We start from the raw sequence: 19081 nt of genomic DNA, 5'->3' as shown, positions 1-19081 counted from the left end.
TAATAGGAAATTAAGGGGTAAAAATTGGGAAGAAAGGGAGAGAAAAAGTTATGAATTCTCTGAACTAGCTTATGGATGCTAGAACTATGGAAGAATATATGTTGGTGGACATAATGTTGTTCTAATCATCATATGTTTGAAGTCGGAAATTACTTTTTTGGATAAGTATTTTTTCTCTCTTCTTTAAAGAAGTCTTTCTAATGTATTTTTCGTTTGTAAGATTCTTTCTTATGTGTTTAGTATGACATTAAACTCTTATAAAAAAAACATAAATTTGGTGGTTTTTCTATATACACACACTCACACAAATTAATGAAAAGTGTAGTAGACTACATCGAATTATTTCAAAATTTGAATCAGTCTTCAATTAAAACTCATCTTTGTACATTATTGAGCAATTAATAATTTAAACAAATGCTTTTAAAACATGTATATTGTTAAGTATTTTAAAAAATAAATATTGGAGGTTGCAGATCTTTGTATTCATTTCAAATAAGTCTGTACAAAACAAGACCAATCCAAAAATTTGATCAGCCCAAAACAACGAGAAAAAATTTGGCCCAGTCCATTAAATGGAATTCCCAACTTCTATATCAAACCCTAAAATATAGGTTTTCCAAATTTGAACTCCTTTTCTTTATCCCCATATCGTTGCTTGTTGTTGTATGAAATTCAATCTTCTTAACTTGAAGAGGTAAGATTTTTTTAGCTTGATCCTTCTTTCTCTATATCTTTTCTAATCGCCTCATTTCTCCTGTAGAGACATAATTTGGTGGAACAATGGATCCAAGAAGTGGTTTCGATAGAGGCGCCTAGTCGTGTGGTTGATCTCGCAACTCTATGTAAGTGGCCTTTTTTTTTCTGCCTCTTTTTTCAATTTTCTTCCTCTCAGATTCATTTTTCTAGTTAAAGCATAAGTGGAGATATCCAAACACTCCTAACCTACTTCATTGTGGAGTTCCTTCCTAACCCTAGATCTCTAACTCCCAATACGACCCCCGCTTTTTGCTTGAAAACTTTTTGTAAATTGTCATATTCTAGACTAATTAGCTTAATGGTCACAACTTTTTAAGTCCTATAATGTCAAAAACATTTTCAGTAATTGTGAGATATGTTGTTGAATAGGACTTTGTATTAATGAACGTTCATGTTTATAGCTCTTGAAATTTGATCTTTCTTGCCTTGATCCTTAGTATTTGAGTGTTTGACTTATCTGCATTTGACATTCTTTTGCACTCTCCTGAAGTCTTATTTGCAGTGGCGATAAATCTTTATCTCTTGTTGCTCTGTCTAGATTACTTTCAATTTATTCACCACTCTCCCTCACTCTCCTCCTTTGTTTATCCTCCTCATCTGTAATCTCATCTAAATCAAAAATGCTAACATTGCTCTGTCTAGATTACTTTCAATTTAATTCCTCTTGTTTCCCTCCTCTTCTACATCTTTTTTGGGGGTATAGCTCTGGATGGATGACATAACATTCCTCTTCATCATTATGTATATTAATGAGATAAGAGAATTATTTATATTTTTATACGAATTTTGTTTATATAAGAATATTATTGATAAAATTCTTAGTGTATTAGTTTGATAGTAGTAGTATATTTAAGTATTTAAGTTAATTTTCAAGTATAATAATTTATTTTTTATTGAAATGATTGGAACTAAGTTTTACTGTATTTTTTTTATGATTGATAAAAGACATATTATAATATTTCATACATGTAATAATTTTTCGAGTAAATTAATTGAATCAAACTCTCGCTTTCTCTCTATATATGTATAATAAAGTTGAAAATAGAAGAGATGATGTGGTATGCCTCTTTGGTCAAGAACTATATTGATTTTTTCCCCCCTTTTTCTTAACTTTTTATTTCATTTCTAAATTATTGTGAATATTAATTTATTTTAAAAAGTCATCTATATAACTTACACCTCTTCATTTTCCCAACTCTCACTCTTTATTTGTTAGTATTAATACCCATAACTCCCAAACAATTTATGTTTATAATAACTCTCATTATTTTATGTGTTCGATCATTTTCATGAAGAAGTAATAAGTTAATTAGGCGAAGGCTACAACATTACACTTTTGGATCTCTTTAAGCCTCCATATAGGTAGATAGCTCTTTCTTTGACTTTCGTAAAGGTTATTCTTGAAGAATTAATTATAACACTTTTGAACTGCGAAATTTCAGGTTAAATATATAAAATAGAAATTGATTCTTTGTAGGTGAAATCTTTAATGTAGTGGTAACGAATATGTATGGTATAATTAGAGGTGGCTCGACAGTATTAAAAAATACATGTGTCTTAGACTCCCAAATTTGAGGAGCCTAATTTTTTCTAATAATAGGTTATAAGTTATTATTTTTTAAAAGATATTAAATAATATTTGTAGAAAAACTAAACATTTCCTGAAAAATGAAGGGATTATTAGAAGAAATTTCATATTTTCAGTACTATATCTTATGAAATATAATTTAAAATAAGAACGGTTATATTATGAAGTGAAAACTAGAAGAAGAAATTAAATAAAAGTTATTAACAATTTAAGTTTAACGCCTCGTTTGATTTTTGCTTTGGGCCACTAATACGCTTGAGCCTCTCCCGGATATAATTTCTTTGAATCTTCTTATTGGATAATATAAAAATATCAATTGAAACAACTTTGCTTTTCCTAATATATTGGTTTGTTTCCGCTTGACTCGATAAAATAGACTTTCCTATAATCTCTTAAACCTTTTTATACTCTGTATAATCTACGGCTTCCAATATCAAATCAAACTTGACAGATTTTGGTAAATAAAAATCTATTTCCACTTATAAAATTTTATCTATCACTTTCACATTTGTATGTACTGTTAAAGCTATGATGTGAATATGGGAATCCATTTTGCCTCTTTACTTATTGTTGCTGCAAATCCATCCATCACCGGCATCTACCACAAGTGTGAAAAAAATAACGATGTAATTATACTGATATGTTTGGTTGTCAGTATATGTAACTTAAATATATTGTTATTTGTTTAGTTTTGTGGCATATGTCAAAGGTGGATGATTTGCCACAACAATTTAAATTAGGCAAGTAGAGGCGTGATATGGAATTCATATTCCCATCATAGCTTTAACAACACATACAAATGAGGAAGTAATAGAAAAGCTTTTTCAACGTGAAATAGATCAAAATTTGATTTGATTTTGAAAGTTATAGATTATATAGACAATAGAAATGTTTAAGAGATTTATAGAAAAGTTTTATTGTTGGCAAAATAATTGAAATTTCACAATAATAATAATAAATAACTTTATTATTTATTAAAATAGTAATTCTGAAAATAAGATGAATATTACTATGAAAATACATAAATATTAGTGTAGAAAATAGATAAATATTTGAGTCGTGCTTAAGGAAATGTCCTAAGAAACTATTTCAACGGTATAAAATGTTTCCCCAAGATTGAATAAGTACTTCCCTATCTTACATAGAGGATACAAAAATAAACAAATTAATTAACATCAGCAAGTTGTTAGAACATAGTTCTCTGCCCCTTTTTTTTCTAATGGAGAAGCAAGAGTATTTATAGGGGAAGGGGGAAATGGCACCATTGTCCAAACACTTGCATGCAGAATGGCACCACTTTTCTTTCAATTGCCATTTCTCCAAGCAGGGGCGGAACCACCCTATGTTGTAGGGATGCACGTGCACTTGGTAACTTCCGAAAAAATTATATGTATATATGTATATCTATTTTGAAAAATTGGTTGAAAGTAAGATATATTCAACACTGCACCTATAAAAAACATAGAAGTGCTCTTGGGCAATACTTAGCAAGTAGAGATACCATCCTTTTGACCAGGGTTCAAATCCCACTTAAGCCTATTATTATTTTAAGTTTAGCTTAGACCTTATATTTGAGCTATATTTTATATAGGTGCACCCAAAACTTTTCAATCCTGGGTTCGCCTCTGTCTCCAAGTAAATAAGACTTCTCCAATACACCTTAGAATATTTACCTTTAAAATATAAATTCACGTTAAATATTTTACTTACAATCTCTCACTTATTTCAAAAGATTTTATAATATAGGATTTTCAGGACAAAATGCAATAGGTTTGGTGTCTTTCGGACCATGAACCAAATTTAGATCGATAAAATTTAATTTATAGAATTCATGGAGAAATATAATATTTCTATGAATCAAATAATTCTAATTGTAAATCAGAGACTTTATCAATCACATTTCGACCACAGTAATGTTGTTAAATGCAGTTTCTGCGCCAATAGGTCATGTGCATGCTTGGTATTCATGAGAGCTTTAACGACTAGGCCAAAGTCTCATAGGAGCGGCCACACTCCACTTCTTAGACAGGTGATTCATCAAGTGTACACTGCTTTGGATACACCTTCTTCAATTAAGGAGTATGAATTCATTAAGAGTACAGTTAATAACACATCCCTCATTTTTGGTAGCAGTTCAAGCACTCTCAATAAGTGCGTAGAGCCAATATCGACTTGTTATTACCCATATAAACATATTTCATGTGATCTCCAATCACATAGGTTGTATTACCATCTCTATTGACTAAAAATTGGTCTTAAACTCATTTTTATTGAGGTCTGAAGAATTAATTTTCTTTCCACGGGCTTCGTCAGTGAATCGATTGAATTCAATTCTGACTTCACATAATCAATTGCAATTATTTCATCTTTCAGAAATTGTTTAACGACATCATGCATCATTTTCATGTGTTTGCTCTTACAACTGTAAGATTTATTCTTCGCAATAGCAATTGCAACTTGACAGTCACAGTGTATATACATTGAACGATTCATCTTTTATCAAAAGGATCAACAATTCATACTTTATCAAAGTGATCATAAATTCATCCTTCATCAAAGATCAACAATTTATCCTTCAGTAAAGGAATCAGCTGGCAATTCATCATTTATCAAACGGATATTCGTTAAGAAGTTTCTTAACCATTTAGCCTCAGCACCAGCAGCTTCAGAGCTATAAACTCTAACTCCATAGTCGATCTAGCAACGGTCGTCTGTTTAGCCGATGTCCAGCATACTGCGCCACTACCTAAGGTGAACACATAGTCGCTACTGAATTTTGTCTCATCTAAATCAGAGATCAAGGCTGCATCTCACTATATCCTTCTAAAGTAGAAGGAAATCCACTTTACTTGATACCATAATTCATGGTTCCTCTCAAATATTTCATCGGTCTATTCAATGCAAATCAATGCTCAATATTAAGATTATGAGTATATCTACTCAATCTACAAACAACATAGGCAATATCAGACCTGGTAAAATTCATCAAATGTAATAAATTTCCAATAATTTGAGCATATTTACACTGAGCAACTGGGTCACCATAATTCCTTATCAATTTAGAGTTAGCATCATATATAAGGAATGGCTACAAGTGTCACCTCAAAATATTCAAAAAAATTTAAGAAGTATTTTCACATAATGTTCTTGTGACAATATTATACTATCTTCACCCCTTATTACCTTAACTCTCAAAATCATATTCCTATTTACTTCATCCAGGTCTTTCATATCAAAATAAGTAGACAAAAATAATTTGGTACTATTCACAATATTTAAACTTGTACTAAATATAAGTATTTCATCAATGTATAAACATATTATCACATAATCATTGTTTACCATTTTAGTATAAACACATTTACCCAATTCTACATAGGTCAAATTGTCTATCAATAAGACTTGATCTAGTTTTTCATGTCACTATTTAGGAGCTTGTTTTAGGCCATAAAAGAGACTTAATTAACTTACAAACTTTATTTCTAGATTTCTAGAAATATTACATCCTTCAGGATGAACCATATAAATTTCTTCTTCTAAATCACCATTTAAGAAACCAATTTTTACATCCATTCGGTGAATAAAAAGTTTGTGAATTGATGCTAAGATAATTAAAATTTGAATAGAGGAAATTTTGGTCACTAGTGTAAATGTATCAAAATAATCAATTTTATTTTTGAGAAGATTCTTTTGCTAGTAACCGAGCTTTATATTTATCTATAGATCCATCAAGATTAAGTTTCTTTTTGAAATTTAGTTACAACCAATAGGTTTTGCGCCAGGAGGTAAATCAGTCAAAATTGATGTTTTATTTTCATATAAAATCAATTTTTATTTTTATTGTCAAAATTTAGCATCAAAAGAAGATATAGCTTCGAAATAATTTAATGGTCATTGTCAACAAGAAAAGTTTGAAAATCATTTCAATAAGAAAATATTATTTTCTAGGACTTTTGCCCCTTCGCAGTTCCTCAATAGTAGAGGCATTCTCATTATTTATAAGTTTTATCACATAGTGAAAAAACATGTTCAAAACATTCAACATTCTTTGTCTAAATAATAGAATTTCAATCAAGTACATCACTTTTCAAAACAAGAAATCGATATGCAACACTATGTTCAGCATATCCAATAAATATACAGCAATTAACAGTTTTAGAACCAAATTTTCTTTTTTTAGGTTCAGACCAAAGAACTTTAGCAAGACACCCCCACACTTTTTGAATATTTCAAGTTAGGTCTATAACCTTTCTACAACTCATAAGGAGTTCAACAAGTTCTTTATTGAGGAATTCTATTATGTAAGTGACACGTAAATAAATAGCTTCGCCCCATAAATTATCAGGAGCATTAGAACTAATTACAATGAAATTCGTCATTTCTTTTAAAGTTCTATTTTTCCTTTTCAGCTACTCCATAAGACTCATGTGAATAAGATGGGGTTACTTCTTGAATAATTCCTTTCTTTTTCATAAAAGCATTTTAAGACACAAATTTTCGATCTCTATAAAATCAAATTCTTTTAATTTTCCTACCAAGTTGAGCTTCAACTTCAGACTTATAAGCAATACAAGCATCAAATGCATCATCTTTATTTCTAAGTAAACACAATTTAGTAAATCTGGAAAAATCATCAATAAAAGTCACATAATATTTTAGCACCTCTAGTCATAGTTTGTTCCAAATCACTCTAATCAGTGTGGGACAATGATAATAATTCAATTTCTCCATCTACTGAAAACATGACTTTTAGTGAGTTTAACTTCAACACATATTTCATATTTATCAAAATTATTTAACTCTAAATCAGATATTAAACCAAGAGATCGCATATTCTTTATATATGAAACATTAACATGTCATAATCTAGCATGGCATAATGAAATAGGCTCGATCATGTAAGCAGAAGCATATACAATTTCACTGAAATTATCCACAAATATGAAGAACAAATAAATCATAGTTACAAAATCCATAACAGCCCACAAAAATATTAATTTTAGTCAATATGACCTCATTATTTTCAAAAGAAATTTGCATTCGAACTCTTCCTAATAAACCCACAGAAATCAAATTAATTTGGATAATAGGAACATGCAATACATTACTCGATATCAAAGATTTATCAGATGTGAGTTTGAGAAGAACTTTTCCTTTTCCAATAACTTTAGATGTCCTTGAGTCACCAAAATAATCAATATCTCTCCTTTCTCAACCTGGGTGTATGACACAACTATTTTTATTTATACAAATGTGCCTAGTAGCACTAGAGTCTATCACCAAATTTCTCATATTGGGCACAACATTTATTTCTGAAATGACCGCAATAATGATATCATCTGTTTCAGCCAAATTTATATTAAGCATAGCGGGATTGTCATTTCTTTTCAACATTATTTTGCATTGACGTGTATTTTTCATGAAGGTTATTAGCATTGGACTTGTAACCATGTCTATATACGTAACTGTAATTTATTTTATTATAAGCCTCCGGCATAATGACTTGAACAATACAAGTCAAGATAGCAGCAACATTAGTATCCTTCATTCCATCAGTAATTTCAGGACATATTATATATCAGAGTTTCTTAGATTATTAGGAAAATAATTAAAATTTCAAAATAATAATAATAAATAATTTTATTATTCAGCAAAATAATACTCCTTAAAATAAGATGAATATTACGACGAAGATATGTAAATATCGTGCAGAAAATAGATAAATATTTGAGTCATGTTAGGCACTGTCCTAAGAAACTATTTAAACGGTGTGAAATGTTTCCCCATGATTACACAAGCACTTCCCTATTTTAGATAGAGGATACAAGAATCAGCAAACTGATTAACATTAGCAAGTTGTTAGCGGAGATATAAAATAATAAAGCCAAAATAATTAATTAAAATAACTATAAGAAAAGGTTTTCTTCCATTTCTTCATCCTGTTTTTCACAAAAATTTGCTTGCTCTCGTTTCTTGTGCCAACAATCCTTCTCAATGTGGCCAAACTTTTAACAAAAGTTACATTGATGCTTGCCTTTGTGCCCACATTTTTCTGCAGTGAGATTAGTCTTTTTGCAAACTTTACGAAAAAGACTAGAGTTTTTCTCATTTTTTTCTTCAACCTTCTTAGAAGACCATCATGATCCTGTTTCTTTTTTTGTCTTGTAATTTTTCGTTTAATAATTTTTTGTGAAATTTTGAGAATTCTCATTTGCTCTGGACTGGAAAGTCGTCTATTTTAGTTGATCTTCACGAAAAAATCTTTGTTTCTCGTGTGTACGAAATGATCCAGCTAGATCTTTGATGGAAAGCTTAGAAAGATCTTTTGTCTCCTCAGTGATAGCAACAATATACTTATATTAGAAGTACCATGTTAAACTACGTCTGAGTCCTAACTCAAACCTCAAAAGCTAGATCAAAGGGAGGAGGATTGTCCATGCCATATAAGGAGTCCATCATCTCATTAACCACCGATGTGGAACTTTTGTCATTCTTTAACATGGACTTCATTACCGAAATTTTCGATTTCTGTTTCATTTGCCTGAAATTCTTCTTCAGAACTGTTTACAACATATTTAGATTTCTCCATATAGCTTTTGTCTTCATGTTCAGAATCTCCATTTTGGAAATTTTGAATCTCACACTGAAATCAGATGCAAATAACTACGACGAAAATAAGTTGAAGAACTTCTTTGGCCTTAGGTGCTTTAACTCTCTGGTTCTGGCTACTAACTAAGGTATTATTCATGCTTGACTTCTGAGAGAGATAATTTTGCCTCGGTAATTAGCTAATGAGAGAAATCCAATGCAAAAGTAGCTCTTTACACGAGGGAACACCAAACAGAATGACCTCTGCTAACTACTATTTTATATAAGATTAGAAGTTCGAGAGATACTAAGGTATAATGCCTTTGATTGTCTCGAAGTTGAATTATGAGAAAGTAAATGCCTAAGCAATTCTTTATGGTTGGAATTGCCAAACAGATTGACCTTTGCTATCTATATTTTATATAGATTTGAGCATCGAAAGCACACCAACAATGTATGTTGCGCGATTCTAACGTGTTTTTTGTGGTTGTTAACTGTTTAACGATGCCAAATAAGAAATGCATATTTTTGTTGAATTCTTTCAAGGTTCATCAAATATATAAATGAATTATTAAGTTCAATTATAAATGTTACTTTTAGTTATACAACCTCTTTCATCGAAGATCAGTAAAATAAAACACATGAAATTCTTATAAGCTCATTTTCTTATATTCAAATCAAATTGGCACCGATCAAAGGACATTAGTTTATCAAATTATGTTAATGATGCAATTCACATTACTAACCATATAAAAGTGGCAAAAGTATACATTACCCCCTGAACTTGAAGCTTTTTATTCAGTGTACATTCAGATTTTATTTCGTTTTAATCACCCCCCTCGAAATTTTTTATTCATCTAACGCGTGCATCTTTTCTGTCCACCTGGTGTAGAAAGTGAAATCACACTCTATAAGGCGCGTGAGAGAGCGATTGTTTGCCACATCATAAAGCTACAATAGTAATATACGTAAAATTCTATGTTTCTTTAATATTTGGCTTGTTTTAATGATTTCTCTCTCTTTATTCTCTAACTATTTATTCTACCTTATCCCTTCTCCATTTTAAAATTTCAGAATTTTTCTTTTTTTTTTAATTTTAATTGCTATTGCTAAATTCATGAATTATAATAGGACACTTTGTTTTCTATGTGGGGATCCTCCAATTCTGAAAATTTTATGGATAAATGACAATCCCGAACGTAGATTTATCAGTTGTAATATGGGGTATGTATTGTTTTTCATTTTTTTGCTTTTTATTTGCCAAGTTCGTATTATGCAATTTTTTAACTTTGATTTTTTGAAATGCAGTCCTCATTTTGAAATCCTTGTAATTTTTTTGATTGGTATGATCCTGAATTTCCTAGCCAAGCAAATATTGTGATATTGGGTTTTTTGAAGAAGACCAACAAACAAGAAGAACAATTGAAATGTAGATGGATGTTGAAACTGATTTTAGGTATTAGTTTAATATGTAATGTGATATTTTTCTTTTATTTAGTGTGTCATTTAAACTTTTTTGTGAATGCAATTGTTATTAAGGCAAGATCATTTGGTTCTAGGGTTCTCATTTTGTGGATTAGTTTGGTTTGGTGTTCTAATGATGTATGTTTCTGTTGATTAAAGTTATATATTATATATATATATATATATATATATATATATATATATATATATATATCTTTGTGTATGTTCAGTTGACTTGTCCTTTTTTCATAAAATTACAGTTACATTTAATAGGTAATATGATGATAACACAAAATAATAACATGAAAACAACCTAACATAAAGACATAACATAACTAGTGTTTTCTTGACCATCAAATAGAAACATCATAGTGTTTCATTGTTTCAACCAACAACTACAATAACTTAAGTTAACCAGCAAAACAAAAATCAGTCACTACTTTAAGTTTGGTTGAACATCCACACAAGTACCAAAACACAAAATAACCACTACGTTAAGTTTGGTTGAACAACCACACAAGCACCAAAACACAAAACAACCACAACTTTAAGTTTGGTTGAACAACCACACAAGCACCAAATAAAAAAAAATTTAAGTTTGGTTGTTACAACCACACAACTAAGAAGTTTTCTTTGAGGATGATTTTTCCTTAGCTTGTGCCCTTGTTTGAATGCCAGTAGTTTTTTATCTGATTTGAATACGATGCATAACACGTTGGACTTGAAGTTCTCTTTGAGTCATGGCATGTTTGCCTTTCCACTTTAGTCCTTGGTAGGTTTAAAACAAATATTACCTTTCACATGCGCAAAACTCACCATACACAATATTAACCCTCCCACTGCTAAACAATCCTTGGTGCAATATTAACAACATAATTATTATGGGACTCATTTAAAAGGCAAATATAATTTTGATAGTTTTATAAGACACTTACATTTATAATGAATATTCAGTATCAACAACAAATATACCTTGTCCAACAATTTTTGGCCTCTTGCTATAACCATTTCCTGCACCTCTTCTTGTACCAGGTGTTGTTATTGTTTGTACCAGTCTTATTGGTGCTTGCTCTTTCATAGTGACCTATACCCCTCTTTTTTCCAGTGGTGGACTAATGTGAGTGAAAAAAGAATGCAACAAGAGATTAATTTAATAAGTAACCTAATCTAATTTATAAAAGCAAATCAATATGAATGTACCTCTTGAGTAGGTGTTGGTGTATACTTAGATTTAGGATTTTTTGGACAATTCCTCTTGTTATGATTTGCTTTGCAAATAGAACATGTCATTACTATCCCCATTCTTGGCAACTTTCAAGATTTTCTCACTTGACCAATTTCTTTTGTGGCCTACCAGGCATTTGTCTTGCTTCAGGTGGTTCAACCATTGGGTTTCTGCTTTCAAGCCACATTTCATGTTTGGGACTGATTGAATGAAATGAGAATATGTCTTCAGATATGTATCTTTTCTATACCACCTTGAAATTGCTTGTGATGCATCCATGTACAAGTGGTTCATTGCTGCTATACCATGTGCACATGGGATGTCTTTTTATTCCAAGATCTGCAGCTACATTTTTGTTGACCCAAGTTAACAGTATGCTTGTATACCCCTTCAATACTTTAAATCCAACATCACCATTCCATTCAATGTTGCACTGCATTGATCTTATTACATTGATATTGAATACCATTATTGTCAGTGGAGACTTCCATTTGTCCATATTTCAGCAAGTTCTCTTGACTTACTCACCCTACTCATCACCTTAACTTTAATTTCTTCCGACATAGTTACAATATTCTTGTTCCTAGTTCCCAAGATTCAAGTATTTGAAACTATTTGTCATATTGTTATCTATACTATCACACTTTGAAAATGTTTGGAAAAAAGGTTTGCACCATCATGTCTACTTGTTGTATTTGATAAAGAGCTTCAACAATACATGTTCCTATCTTGGATAGGGCATTTATATTATACTCAAATTGTGCCTCAAATGTGGATTTAGCACAAGTCCAAAGACCAATTTGCTAATATGTGTCTAAGACAGGTTCTGTGCTCTCATTCTGGAAATAGTTCATCTACAACAGCTATTAGTCTCTTTAGTTGCAAAGCAAAATAATAAGGCAAGATACTTAAATTTTGATCAAAGTGAAGAGAAAAGACATAAAGTAACCATTAAAGTTGTCCCGAATTTTTAAAAAGACACTTTAACTTTGTAATTATCCTATTACCCCACTAAACAACTATGAATTAGTATTATTATACCATTTTTCGATCAGCCTCAAATTTTAAGAAGCAAGTGTGTTCACACACCAATCAATACATAACACGTGTTAATTTAATTTAAAAAAAATTCTTTTTAAGTTTTTCCTTTATCTTTTTTGTTTCTCTCTCTCTCTCTTTCTCTTACTTTTGAGATTTTAATTTTGATTTATTTTAAATTTCATTTCATCTTCCAGCTTTCTCTATTTTCTTTTTTTTCTTCACCTCCCACCTCTCATGTCAAATTGAATCTCACTCCCATTTTTTTATTTTCTTTTCTTTTTCTTCTTCTTCTTCTCCGGTCAAATTCTATTCATAATATTATTTATACTTTAATAAATTCTTGACAACAAAATTAAATATTTTTCTAAATAATTTAAAATTTTGAAGTATCTTCAACTACTCATTTTCATATAAATCTAAAATTAGAATCATAATTTTAAAAGAATAAATTAATTTCCAAAAATTGAAAGAACTTAATTAAAATTGGATAAAACAAAAATTATATGATACTCCCTAATCATCTCATTAATTTAGCTCATATTCATATAATTTCAAAACTAGAAATGATAATTTTGAAAGAATCATAATTCTCCAAAATTTAAAAAAGTTTAATTGAAATTTGGATTAAAAAAATGAAATAATACCTACTAATCATCTTGAGTTTAATGTGCTTATCAAATTATTTGAATATAATATAATGTTTAGATATAGTTTTAAATTAAAGAGATAGTTAAGCTAATAGTAGTAAAAAGGGGAGATGAAATTGTGATAAAAAGAGACATTTAAAGTAAGGAGCTTCAATAAAGATGAAAATGATTTTTTGAAGAAGAAGGAAGAAAGAAAAAGAAAAAAATAATAAGGAGAAAAAGTTAAAATAACAAGAAAAATAAGAAAATGTATTTTATAGCAAAATACTTGCAAACATAAAATTATATTCGCTTTTTTTTGTTTGTTCACGCTCTTTAAGAGAGTGCATACACTCTCCATGCCAGGTAGACAATAAATGATGTAATAATATCTGTTCATAATTATATAGGGGGTAATAGGACGCTTGTATAGTTTAGGTGTCTTTTTGAAAATTCGGGACAACTTCAGGTGTTACTTTATGTCTTTTCTCCAAATTAAATTAAAGATAAAAAAAATTAGTTACCTTTTGCATATCCCTTATAATAGTGAGTTGGGAACCATCTCCTAGATTAAGATCATCTTTCAGAATGGTCATGTACCATTTTCATGTCAACTTGCTTTCAGTACCAATTACTGCCCATGCTATTGGATACATTTGGTTGTTTGCATCCTTAGCAACAGCTACTAAAAGTTGACGCTTACAAATTTCTTTTTGAAAACACTCATCCATCTTTATATATCTTATGCATCCTTGTTGGAAACCCCTTTCATATCATCATAACATATATAAAAAGAACGAAATTGTTTCATCCCATTTTCTGTTTCTGAATCATTAAGCTTCACAACACAAGTGCTACCAAGATTTTTTTGAAGTAACATATCCTTGTAGTCTAGGAATCTTTTAAATTCTGCCACATGATCTCCCATAATTTTCTTTAAAATAATCTTTCTTGTTCTTAAACAAATTGTCTTGCCTACATGAACATTCAACTCTTTCCTCACCAATTCTTGTAAATACCATCCTTTTATACTAGGTTGAGAAATAATCCTATCTTTCAGATACTTATATAAAAACTTTGAATCACACAAAATATTATTGGTGATCCTGGTACATCTGTGGTTGGGTTGTATGTCTTGAAAGTGAAGTTCTCGCTCCTCCCTTCTTTGATTGCATACAACAGCCATGAACAACCATTTTTACACTTCACTCTTACTCTAGTACTCTCATTCACATACTTGTCTAACTTAACTCCTTTTTTATAGAATACTTTGTAACTACCTCTCTAAAAGCCTTTGCACTTTCAAATACCAAACCATACTGCCATATTACAACATCACAAGAATAATCATTTACCACTCTATTGCTCTTCTTTTTCTCCCCTCCTTCAAGTTCATCATCAGATTCATGTTCTTATTCATCACTTTGAAAACTATCATAGTCAGAGCTCTCGTAGTATGTCTCATCCTTTGTTAGCTTACCCTTGAAATTCTTTTTTGCCTTTTTCAATATCCTCATACCTTTCATCAAGTCCAACTTCACCTAAAAATCTATTGATTTTTCCTTCTTCTTTCCTCTCCTACTTTCTCTAAGTTTTCTCACATCGTCCTTCTCACATCTTCCTTAAAAATCCTCAACTTCTCATGCACATCACTTCCATAGTCAATAGACTGGTCAGAAATGACAGAATCACTATCTATGTAAACCTCTGTATTTTCTTGGGCACTTGGCTCAACTTTTTCTTGAATAGAAGGTTCAGTTCCTTGTTGAACAGTTGGTTGAAATTCTTCTTCATTATCAATTCAATCTATTAAAGAATAATCATCATCACGTTCTTATTGGACCATTGCAACCCCATCATTCTCAACTCTTTCAGTAGATGGAAAGAAAGAAGAGGAACCTAACCCTATATATGGGTTTTTTGGTTGTGCATTTAAAGATTCTCCATGTGCATTAAAAGAAATAATCACTTGACTAATTTGACCTTCACTGGGACCCACATCCTCCAGTATAGTGTCATCACAAACATAAATATCTATTGTGTCCCCATCACGCATAAATAATGCAAGGCTAAAAATGTACATGTCATTTTTCAATTCCACCAAATCATCCCTTAGAGATGGAACTGCATAAGTTTTTTCTAACTTACTAATTCCAAAAGTATTATCATAATCTGCAAGTTCGTGAATTGACAAATGATTGTCATCCATATTCTCTACATTTTCAGTCCTACCCAACATATACTGGGCATACCTCAGTTACCAAGATACCCCCAAATTTGAACCTTAAATTGAGGTACTTAGTAGTCATAGTGTCAACCTATAACCACAATAACAATCAATATATTGTACAAGGCAGGCAATAACAACAAAACATAGGCAACAACACCAAAACATATACAATAACACCAAAATATAGCAACAAAATCAAAACATAGACAACAATACCAAAACAGAAGCAACAAAAACATAATTGATACTTACTAGCCATATACTAAATAACATACAATAGGCAGACCATACAATGTACATAAGGAAATTACAAAATACGCCATGTAACAATACCAAAATAGAATATTGAAATAAAACCCTAGAATCTTAATTTTACTAAAAATCCCTAATTTTTTAAACTAATTACCAGAAACCCTAATACTCATGCATGCATAAGCTGAAAAACCTTCATAATAATACATTCATTAAGTAAAAATTCTAGTTGAATACTAATCAGAAACTCGATCGGAAATTATGGCGAAACCCTAATCAAATTAGGGCGAAACCTTGAAAGAAAAATAGGACAAAATGTGAATGAAAAAGTAAAGTAAACAAATAATAACACATCAAGCCTTCACAAAATCAAGTGCATAACCACTTACATAGTAATAATTTCAAATAACATCCAAAGAAAATCGTCCACTCGACCAAACACTTCACGAAATCAAGCAAGCCTTTTGTCACGTCCCGCCAATTCTTAGTAAGATTTTGCATTCGGACAGGGGAGAAAGAGTCTAGAGTTTTGGAGAAATTTATAGAAAACTCTAGAAGCCCTAGATCTTTCTAGAAGGTTTTGGAGAGTTCTAGAAGGAAAACTAGATATTTTCTAGGAAAACTTTGGAAAATCCTAGAAAGTGTAGAATTCTCTAGAAAGATGAATAATGTGTAAATAACTTAGGGACTTGTAAGTAATTTTTATTTACACTTTATCCCCCTAGGAAGTATTATAAATAGAGGGGCTCTCATTCGTAAATCATCACTCAAGTTGTAAAGCATTCTCCAAAGCTATATACAAGTCTTCTTCAAACCTCTCTTTCTTGTTCTTTCTAAGTCTTTTCCAAGCATTCTATTAGCGATCTTAGCATAAAGGGGTTACTTGAGCTTACAAGATCTTGAGAGATTAGTGAGTAAGTTTTCAAGTGTCGCACGGATCTACAGAAAGACTCTAAGTCCGTGACAACGTGGTATCAGAGCGAATGTTTGCCTTAAGGGAATGACTACCGAAGGAGACATGAATGCTTCTAGCATCACCAACGTCCGTTTGGATGGTGGAAAGAAGCACTAATGTCCGATCCCACACCATGTGACGCGCTAACTTCTCAACCATCGAGTCAAGTGAAGACGAACTTAGAAAGGAGGCCATTGACGTCACCGCTGAAGAAGAATAGGTTGGGAAGGTTGAAGCGGCAAGGAAGGTCGTGGAGATTTTAGGTCGACGCATGAACGTAGTTGATGACAAGTTTAAAACCCTAAAAGACTTCACCATCGAGGAGACCAAATCCATCCGTAAGGAGTTGGAGGGACGCCAGCGGGCTGAGTTTGAGATGAGGAGGTTATCACTTCCTTGGAGTGTTGGCTCATTGAGGCGTTGAGCACGATTGAGACCATGAAGTCCGAGGTAAAAAACACTCAAGGAGGGCGTGGAAGTTGGAAGATCGTCGTCGTTCGACCAAGATATAGAGGACAAGGTCGAGGCTCGTAAGCCATTTATGTTCAAAGGCGTCCATGACGCGCAAGAGGTGGAGAATTTTCTGTGGCATTTGGAGAATTACTTCAAGTGCAACAGGATGAAGAGAGACAAGAGTAAGATCAACACCGCTGCGTTGTATCTTTTGGAGATGGCCATGTAGTGGTGGAGGCGTAAAGAGTTGGCAATAGGGAAGGCGCGTTGCACCATCAACACTTGGGAGAAATTCCAAGAGGATTTCAAAAAGGCGTTCTTCTCTAAATACGGCATTTATGAAGCAAAGCGCAAGTTTAGGGAGCTGAAGCAAACGGAAAGCATACGAGCATATATGCAGGAGTTCACCACCCTCACGCTTCAGACTCCCAACCTCACAAATGAAGATATGTTGTTCCACTTCATAAATGGGTTGTAGAGTTTGGCCAGGACGGAGTTGGAATGCCGACAGATCAGGACTAATGATGAAATCATCACGCAAGCCAAAGCTTTGACAGACTTCAGGCACGAGAAGCCCGACAAAGCCAGAGGAGAGGAGATGAGAGGTAGTCATGACCATGGTGGGGGAGATTGTGGCAAAGGCGAGGATCAACGACCACATCCTAAGAAGAATGATACCTATAAGTCCGACGGCAAGAAGTCTGTACGTCATGGCGACACAAATAGAAAGACAGAGGTTGCCAAAAAAGGTGGTTGCTACATATGCGATAGGCCGCATGGCTATGTGAGATGCCCTGAACTAAAGAGCCTTGGTGCTATCCTGCGAGAGCGGAAAGAAAATAAAGAACGAGTAAGAACAACGCACGGAGACGACATAGTTGGGCTTAATAGGACTATGCGGATCTTGTTAGGTAGTGGAGCCTGATTAATTTTTAGGTTTTCCTATTTATTCTCTATTTTAGGTTTTCCTATTTATTCTCAGTAACCAAAAATACTCTGATTTATTAATATAAATATACCTCACCGCCGTGGAAGTTTACTCACGGGGTTTTACCACGAAAAATTGGGTTTTCTCTCTCTCTCTCTAGATTTCTCATCTCTTTCTCTTGAAAGTTCTTGAGTTCTTCATTCATCTAGTGTGTGTGCGTGAATTCGATCCTAACAACTGGTATCAGAGCTAAGGAGATTTAACACGATCACAGAAGATGGATAGTTCGAAGCTTGGAATCGAGTAGTTTGATGGATCCGATTTTAGTTTCTGGAAGATGCAGATCGAAGATTATCTGTACCAGAAAGATCTTCACGAACCGTTGACCGGGGTGAAGCCGGAATCCATGACGGAGGAGAAGTGAAAACTCAAGGATCGCCAGGCTCTAGGGTTGATCCGATTGACTTTGTCAAGAAACGTGGCGTTCAACATCGTGAAGGAGAAGACTACGTCCGGTCTGTTGAAGGCACTGTCAAACATGTATGAAAAACCATCGGCTATAAACAAGGTATATTTGATGTGTAGATTGTTCAATTTACAGATGTCTGAAACTGGATCCGTTTCTGATCATATAAACGAGTTCAATATGATTGTGAGTCAACTCAATTCTGTGGATATTAATTTCGAAGATGAAATTAAGGCATTAATTTTGATGTCATCTCTGCCCGAGTCTTGGGATACTGTTGTTGCTGCGATTAGCAGTTCCCGTGAATCTGAGAAACTGAAGTTTGATGAAATTCGTGATGTTGTTCTTAGCAAAAGTATTCGCAAACGAGAAGTGGGAGATTCATCGGGCAGTGCTCTCAGCGTTGATCGAAGGGAGAGAAGTAAGACGAAAGGCCAAAATCAACATGTTCTATCAAAATCAAAGAATCGAGGAAAATCCCTGAACAGATCAAACGTGACTTGTTGGAA

The 19081-nt window shown here is 32.3% G+C and overlaps 1 long non-coding RNA gene across 2 annotated transcripts; it reads left to right on the top strand.

Annotated features, from left to right (window-relative positions):
• Window positions 1–562: 562 nt before the first annotated feature.
• LOC107031773 lies at window positions 563–12098 on the top strand. Of its 2 annotated transcripts, XR_003574437.1 has the most exons (5): window positions 563–694; window positions 761–842; window positions 10064–10156; window positions 10241–10388; window positions 11754–12098. It is a non-coding gene; the product is annotated as an uncharacterized LOC107031773 (long non-coding RNA). The 2 variants fall into 2 exon arrangements; XR_001458278.2 differs by lacking the exon at window positions 11754–12098 and having other exon boundaries at window positions 10241–10508.
• Window positions 12099–19081: the final 6983 nt, after the last annotated feature.

The sequence above is a fragment of the Solanum pennellii genome, chromosome 9 (assembly GCF_001406875.1).
Source record: "Solanum pennellii chromosome 9, SPENNV200".
In the NCBI taxonomy this organism is placed as follows: domain Eukaryota; kingdom Viridiplantae; phylum Streptophyta; class Magnoliopsida; order Solanales; family Solanaceae; genus Solanum; species Solanum pennellii.
The sequence above is the reverse complement of the archived record's forward strand: the minus strand, read 5'-3'. Positions and strand labels throughout refer to the sequence as shown.